Below are 8257 nucleotides of genomic sequence, written 5' to 3' on the forward strand. Positions count from 1 at the left end.
AAAACTAAAAATTCAGATATGTGTAATCTCTTTTATTTGGCCAGTTGAAAGGTCGCAAACTTACCTTTCAAACTTTCATATTATTCCCACCCCTTCATTGGGTTAGGCAGTATTAAAACAAAACAGGGTGGAAAAAACCCAGGTGGTTTTTTTTTTGCCAGATGTTGTTTGCAGCCAAGAGGCCTATCATTAAACCCATTTCCAAGATAAGAGATTTCAGACTCCATGAGTGGCTTGTAGTTGTTCCTGTGTCAGATTACACCACCTTGTAGTGCTTCCTGGGGTGTAGAAAAAAAATGCTGGATATCTGTGGGACCCATTCAAGGACTTCTGGAAAGCAGAAACACAATATTTGGCTACCATTTTTGAAAATATAAAACCCAGCAACTACTCAAAACTCTTCATCCTGATGCAAAAGGCATGGATTACTTGATAGTAGCAACAAATTTAGGGAGAAGCAACAATTGAAAGTTGCATCTTGGAAAATAAAAGGGAGCAATTAATTCTAAAGTACACACTTCAGGATGAGCTATGACACTTGGACAATCAACTTCAACAAGGTATTTCCCACTCATTGTAATTTTAAATCCAGCCACCTTGGTCAATGAAAGGAATTCAGTGCAAATCCTTTTGTTTGTCTCTTCCAGGTTCTCAGTAAACAAATATCAACATAATGTTATTTGCTATACAGAAAAGACAGTGAGTACAGTATATAAATGATGTTGCTTATTGGCAGGGCAGAAGACCCAGATTAAATTAATAATCCTTCATCAAAGGGATTCAGCTGGTGTTGGCAGGTCAGAGTGCCCCCAAAAGGTTGAAAATAAGCAAAAAGCACAGCATCCTACCACTTAAAAGTTTTCTTTCCATTTCCAAGATTGTTAAAAAAGGAGAGGGTAAATGGAGGAGGAAAGAAGTGAAGATTACTGTGGAAGTCCTAGTATACTGTCCTGGATCCATAATGAAGGACAGAGTAATTGTAAAACAAATTCCTCAAAGAGAAGTTACAGCTGAAGCTATATCCGCAAAGCAAGTAAATTCAGAGTACAGACCAAATGCCCCCAGACGTCCTCATTTATAAGATGGGTATATGTTTCCAGAACATGTGCATCTTGACACATCCTTTTTGTAGCTTAACTTCCACCCCACGTAAACACAGTTTCACTAGCTTCTCAATTCTTTATTTAATGTGTCAGTCATGGTGTGAAGTAGCTGAAATGAAGCACAGATTTTAATAGTATCAACATCTACAAATAAATACTGTATTTTAAAATAGCCGTGTGATTCAATCACAGAGACAAAGTCTAAGGTTGGGCAAACTTATTGGATCACTAAAAATTACCAATAAGATGTGCATTTGAGTTCTTCAGAACTTTTAATCAGGCAAATATAGCATAAAACTTTGGGTTGAGAAAAATATTTTTGAAATCTGGTCATTCCTGTTCACTTTAAATTTGTGTTTTAAATCATCTATGCCTCATGAGAAGTTCAAGAGGACCCAAAACCTCATTTGTAACATCTACAAAACAGCAAATTTGCTGCATAGTTACATAATTGTTATTTATCTAATTCATCCATATGCGAGGGAAATAAATCTTGTGTCTAACAGACTTTGTCCCAGATCTTGTAATTCAGAAAAGTTAATTCTTGAATACATTAGACTTAAAGGTACTGCAAGACTTTATTTTCCTGGGGGTTTTGTTGCTGTTGTGCTGAAACACAGTAACGGTTGTTATTGTTTCCCATATTTGCCAGGGAGTGGAGGGGGAAACTTTGGGGATTGGCACTGCCAAGTCTTTTGTTTATTTGACCTTTGCCTAGGAATGTGACAGTGCTTCTCCCTCTCTCAAGTTGGCATGAGTTCATGCTGTACAGGAAACTGAGGGGAGACTTCTTTTTTTCAGCAGCCCCTTTGTTGAAAACATATTTGCCCTTTTGATGTGAGCTTCCCCAGAAACTGGAATGACATTATGGTAACTAGTATAGTCAGCATACCTTTGGACCTACTGGGGCCACATGCTATATCATTGGTATCAAGCTTCATGCACATAAGTAGAGGAGGGATCCTTTCATGGTAAGTTTCTTGTAGCATAAGGGTAACTGGGTCTTACCACTTTTAAACCCTCCTTTTAATTGCAGTGTCCAGATAAAGCAAAGCAAAAAGCGTGCTGCATATATACCGCCCCATAGCGCTTCAAGCACTCTCTGGGCTGTTTACAAGTTAATTATGCTGGCTATACATTGCCCACCCCCCAGTGAGCTGGGTACTCATTTTACCGACCTCGGAAGGATAGAAGGCTGAGTCAACCTTGACCCGGCTACCTGGGATTGAACCCCGGGCCGTGAACACAGTTTTGGCTGCAGTACAGCGGTTTAACCACTGTGCCATATAAATGAAGTGATATATAATGGCATCATTTGGGATGGTAATATTGTGCATGTTTGGGCCTCCTTGCCCAAATGGCCACAGATTGAAAACATGCAATATACATTCCAATTCTCAAGAAAGGAGATGCCAAGGAATGCGGTAACTATAGAACCATTGCTCTAATTTCCCATGTGAGCAAAGTGATGCTCAAAGTGTTGCAAAAAAGGCTTTTACTTTATATGGATTGAGGAATGCCTGATTTTTAAGCTGAATTCCAAAAAGGAAGAAACACTTAAGATCATATTATGACTATCAACTGAGTACTGGAGAGCACCAAAGAATTTCAAAAGATCAGTCTGTGCTTCATAAACTATAGCAAGGTCTTGACTGTGTGGATCGTACTCAGAGGCTGATGATTAATGGCCCCTTCTCAAACTGGGAAAAGGTAACCAGTGGGGTACCCCAAGGCTCAGTCCTGGGCCCTGTGCTGTTCAAAATTTTTATTAATGATCTAGATCAGGGGTGCAGGGAATGCTAATCAAATTTGCAGATGAAACAAAATAGGGTGGAATCACAAATACCCTGGAAGACAGAAACAAAATTCAAAATGATCTGGATAAGCTTGAGCACTGGACTGAACAGAATGAAATTTAACAGAGATAAATACAAAGTACTGCATCTAGCAAAAAGAAACCAAATACGAAGTTACAACATGGGGTATACCTGACTCAGCAATGCTACAAAGCGAGAAGGATCTTTTCTAGATCACAAGCTAGAAATGAGCCAACAATGTGATGTGGCTACAAAAAAGGCAAATGCTATTTTAGGCTGCAATAACAAAATTATATATAGTCTCCAAATCCCATAAAGTACTCATTCTCCTCTATTCAGCACTGGTTAGGCCTTATCTTGAGTTCTGTGTCCAGTTGTGGACACTGCACTTCAAGGAGGATGCCAGCGAATTGGAACAAGGAGGACAACAAGGATGATTAGGGGGCTGGAAACCAAGCCTTATGAGGAAAAACTGAAAGAATTTGGCATGTTTAGCCTTGAGAAAAGAAGACAAAGGGATGACATGATAGCACTTTTCAAATACAGTACTTGAAAGGCTGTCATTCAGAGGAGGGGGCAGGATCTGTTCTCAATAATCACAGAATGCGGGGCATGCAACAATGGGCTCAAGTTACAAGAAGCCGAATTTCGGTTGATTATCAGGAAAAAAAACTTCCTAACTATTAGAGCAGTATGGCAATGGAATCAATTTGAAAGCTGGTGAGTGTTTCAACACTGGAGGCATTCAAGAGACACTTAGACAACAACCTGGCAGATCGGCATTGATTTTTATTTGTGCACTGAGTAGGGGAGTTGGGCTTGATGGCCTTCCAACTTGATTATTCTGTGATCATGAGAAACTATAGAAATGAGCCAACAGTGTTCTGAAATAAATGGGTGTGGCACAGAACTTGATTGTCCTGATGTGTAACCTGTATTGTGGACAGGAAGCTACCATTAGGACAGAATACAGAGACAGAATGGCTTTCTATAGGACCTAGGTAAATGTGTCAGACAAGGGTGCATTTTATCCCCTTCTCTATTCAATCTGTATGAACATATCATATGGAAAGCCAGACTGGATTCAGATGGAGGAGGGAAAATAGGTAGAAGAAATATCAATAGTTTAAGATATGCAAATGTCAACATACTATTTAATGTGTTTGCAAGTAAATATCATGGATTCTCAAAGGGAAATACATTGCTTAATGACATATGCAATCATCAGTCATTTAGGCATCTGTCCGTGGAGCCAGAAGTTAGGTGTTCAATTCCCCACTGTGCCTCCTTGGCAGGGGCTGGGCACTGATCCAGAGGATCCCTCCCAGCTCTGCAGTTGTAAGATAAGAGAAGATTTCAACCTGTTTTGATTTCAGGTGTCTCCAGACAAAGAGTTCCTAGTACTAACAAACAAAATATCTTGTACAACTATTTCATATTTGCCTCCTCACTAGATTTTCAGGTAGAAATAAGGAAGTTAGAAGAAGCAGTAGAAAGACACAGGTGAATTCTAAGAAAATGACATTGTTTGGACTGACTGTAAAATTCCCTAAATGGGATGCATAGTGAACTGCATAGTGAAAGCTTAGTGTGTGGAAGAGACAATACATGTCTTTCTTTCTCATGACTTCCACATGATTTTCCTTTGAAAATCATTACTGTTTAATTGCAAACACATTAAATAGTATTTATTTGTTAAACACCTATATACGTTGCTTTTTGAGGCAAACTCTATATAAGGTGCATCAGACGAAGTGGCCTCTAGTCCAGAAATGCTTGTGAATTTGTTAATTTTTATATAGTCATTGGATTCTGTGTTGCTTTTGCTACAAACAAGTAACATCTTATCTCTCCTAGATGTTAACATGTTTGTTGCTGCTCTTTGATGAAATGTTTGATGAAAATTGGAGTTTTGTCAAACTATATGAAAAGCATAAGATGGTCCATCAACTTGTGCCCTTATATCTAACCACATCTATGCTTAAGCCAGGAAAACACATATCTGTCAATAGTGAGGCCACAATCATACTGTTGGGTAAAATAGTTCACGCCAAGCCAGTTTATTGAAGTGAGACACAGCAGATTAAATATCTTTATATGCATGAAGATCCACTTTCCCTTTTTCAAAGCCTCCTGATTGGACCAAACCTGGGATTAAAAAACAACGCCGGACAAAAACTTGCAGTGTCCCTCTGGGGGTCATACTGAACCACCATACAGTGCAATCTTCTGCATGCTTTCTTGGGACTACATCTTACATTCCATGGGGCTTACTCCCTAATGAGTTTGTTCAGGATTATAGTCTTGAGTGTGCCAAACAATGTGTCAATGTTGGGCAGTTGTTCTCAAGTCTTCTGTAGGCATCCTACCAACACCACACTTCTCTAGCATTTTGGCTGCAAAGAGGACTCAGTTCCTGAAGTTTAATTGAACAGCTGGCTTCAGCTTTGAATTGCTGCAGATTGTGCAGTGTATGTGACCCACTTAACTAACTGATCACAAGTAGACGTTAGGGGCACTTATATCAGAGATTACCTAGTTCCTCCTATGTTTATAAATTGGCCACTGCTTGTGAATAGCTTGCTTGGGTAGCTCAATGGGAATATTACAAGTGTGCTGTGACTTTTGTACTGGTTTTAAAGCTGGAAATTGCATAAGGCCTTGCCATTTTGACTGGAAAGAAAGATTGGCCTATTTGTAGCAGCTATCACTAAACTGTGTTTATTTTCTACAATGTTCGGAGTTTAAAATATCTTCAAAAAGATATTCTACAAAATCATTGAACATTTTCTACGCAGGATCATAACCATTCATAAATAATACACTCAAAAAATCAAATTAGGTTAAGCTGCACTGTTTTTAAAATCAATTTTTCATAAAGACAAACTCCTATTCAACATGTATAAAAAGCACCAACATATTTATTCAAAGATGTGGGGTTTGCATCTGATCCTGGACTGCATCTATTGTGGTTTGGAGTTGTAAGTACAACAGAGGTATGAACAAATCAAAACTGAATGCATGAGGAAGAAACAATCATGGTTATTAGGTTTTGTTGCCTGGAAGAAGGATATATGTCAGTAATAGTGTCAGTTTCTCCCATGCCACAGAGGCTTATCTACCCATACAGACTGAACTCTGCAACACAATATGAGATCGGAACCAACCATATCTCTCGATAGCATCTGCACATAATGAAACAAACAAATGGATCCTTGTTTACACTTGTGACTTTCCATTTGTATAAAAGGCAACAGGTTACCACATTCTAGGTTAAGTCTGATTTTGTATTTTTCAAAGAGACTGTTTTTGTGTCCCAGCATGCTTCTGGATAACCTAAGCACTTTTGCCTGAGGCACTGTTCAATTGTACTTCATTTGTAAAATCCTCCTTTATTATCAAGATGGAAAGAAAATGTAGACAGAGGCCTGTAAAATACTTTCACTAAGAAATATCTTTGCCCTTAATTTTCAATATCTGAATATTGTAATACTTCTATAATTGATTTTCAATGGTAGTTAATCCTGTTTCCATGAATTTTATAAATGATTGGCAAAAAGGAGACTCATAAATAACATAAAATGCATGAAAGAAGTGCTACATTGTTATAGTTTCTTAAATATTTCCAATTTATTTAAAGTCATCAGTTACTATTTATATTGTGAAAAACACTTGGAGTTTGAACTTATAGCAAAAATATACATTTCAATTCGAGGATCACTACAACGCCTCATCCACTCCCCAAAAGATAATATGCACACCCCTGAAGTGCTGAAAACGTATGTCCAGCATCTCTTGAGGGATAACAAAGAGACCTCCAAAATGTATTAGATTAAGATGAAGGCCAAAGGCAGGTGCTCTAACATTTTATTTTCAGTGATTAATGGATCTCTGGCTCCTGCTACATGAATACTCCAAATTGCTTTACTAAGACACATTCTACCTGCCTTACGTGATTCTAGCAAGGTAGAGGTGAAACATCCCAGTTATTCAAACATGGAAACAGAGGCACAACAATGTCAAGTACAAAATAGTTATCCAGTGCAGAACTGGAAGACAACTGCAAGGATTAACCCTTTTGCTTCCCCTAGCAGGGGAGAAAAACATTCCAGCTAATTTCATGTTGTAGCTATCATGTTTAGGTAGTGAATGGAGCTATCCTCCAATCAAAAACAACAAAGATTCCATGATGGACCTGGGAATGCAGGAAAAAAAAACAATATGTAATAGAATTTGTTGCTAAAGCACCAGTGGTCCTATGGCAGGAACTGTTAATAAAACACATTTTTCAGATTTTCTACCAGTAGTAACCCCAGGGATTAGACAGGTGCTAGATTCCAAGAACAGCAGGTCTTTATTTTGTATTGAAGACATAAGAACTAAAATGATTCTGATGAGAGCACACCAACAGCACTGTTTGCTAGACTTTTAGCCCATTATTTAGCCCAGGGGTCCCCAAACACCTTCAGCCCACCTTGCTGTTTTATCCAGCCCATTCCCTTCAGCTTGTGTGGGGGGGGCGTGAGTGTGCGTGCAAGGGTGTGCGGGGGGCAGGGGACGTGCATGCATTTGTGTATGCGGTCAAGTGTACATGCACGCACATTCCTGTGCGTTCAGCCCTCAAAAATGTTGAAAATATCCGGTGTTGCCCTCACAGTCAAAAGTTTGGAGACCCCTGATTTAGCCTACAGGAAAATTATGAGTCAAGTCATGCACTGCTGCTACTGCGATTTTGTTCTGTGGGAAGGAGATCCCATGTTGCTTGCTGAGGTTACAAATGGGCCCCAGTCCACAATTATGCAATAAAATAGCACTATTCTTCAATCTTGTATCAAATGACTAGGCATTGTTTAAGTGATGCAGAAAACCAAGTTGGAGATAATGTCGGCACCTGGGTGTAATTCCATCCCCACTTAACTTGCATATGCATAGCTGTATATAGACAACCTTGTAAATAAGTCTATAGAAATTATTAGCCTTAATTTTGATTTATTCAGCAAATCTGCTAAGAGCTTAAGAACCTGCATTTCTGGAGTAGTCATGGAGGAGTGGAAATTCCCTCTCTAGAGCTAGTATGGGAGTGCATGCTGCGTCTTCTGGCAGGCCAACGTAAAAATAGCTTCCCCTCTACTGAGGAAGCACAGAAAGCAAGCAGGGGGATGAAAAATGGAGCAGTCTTGTTGTCTCTACTACCATTTCACTATATATGCCGCATGGATCTTCTTGTCATTTGTGGCTATCAGACAAGTTGCAAAATAGAAGGGATATATATGGGGATTGTGCTCTTAGAAATGGCAGCAAATTAGTCAGGTTATGATCAAACATCCAATCAAAATA

This window comes from Pogona vitticeps, chromosome 4 (assembly GCF_051106095.1).
Source record: "Pogona vitticeps strain Pit_001003342236 chromosome 4, PviZW2.1, whole genome shotgun sequence".
NCBI lineage: Eukaryota > Metazoa > Chordata > Lepidosauria > Squamata > Agamidae > Pogona > Pogona vitticeps.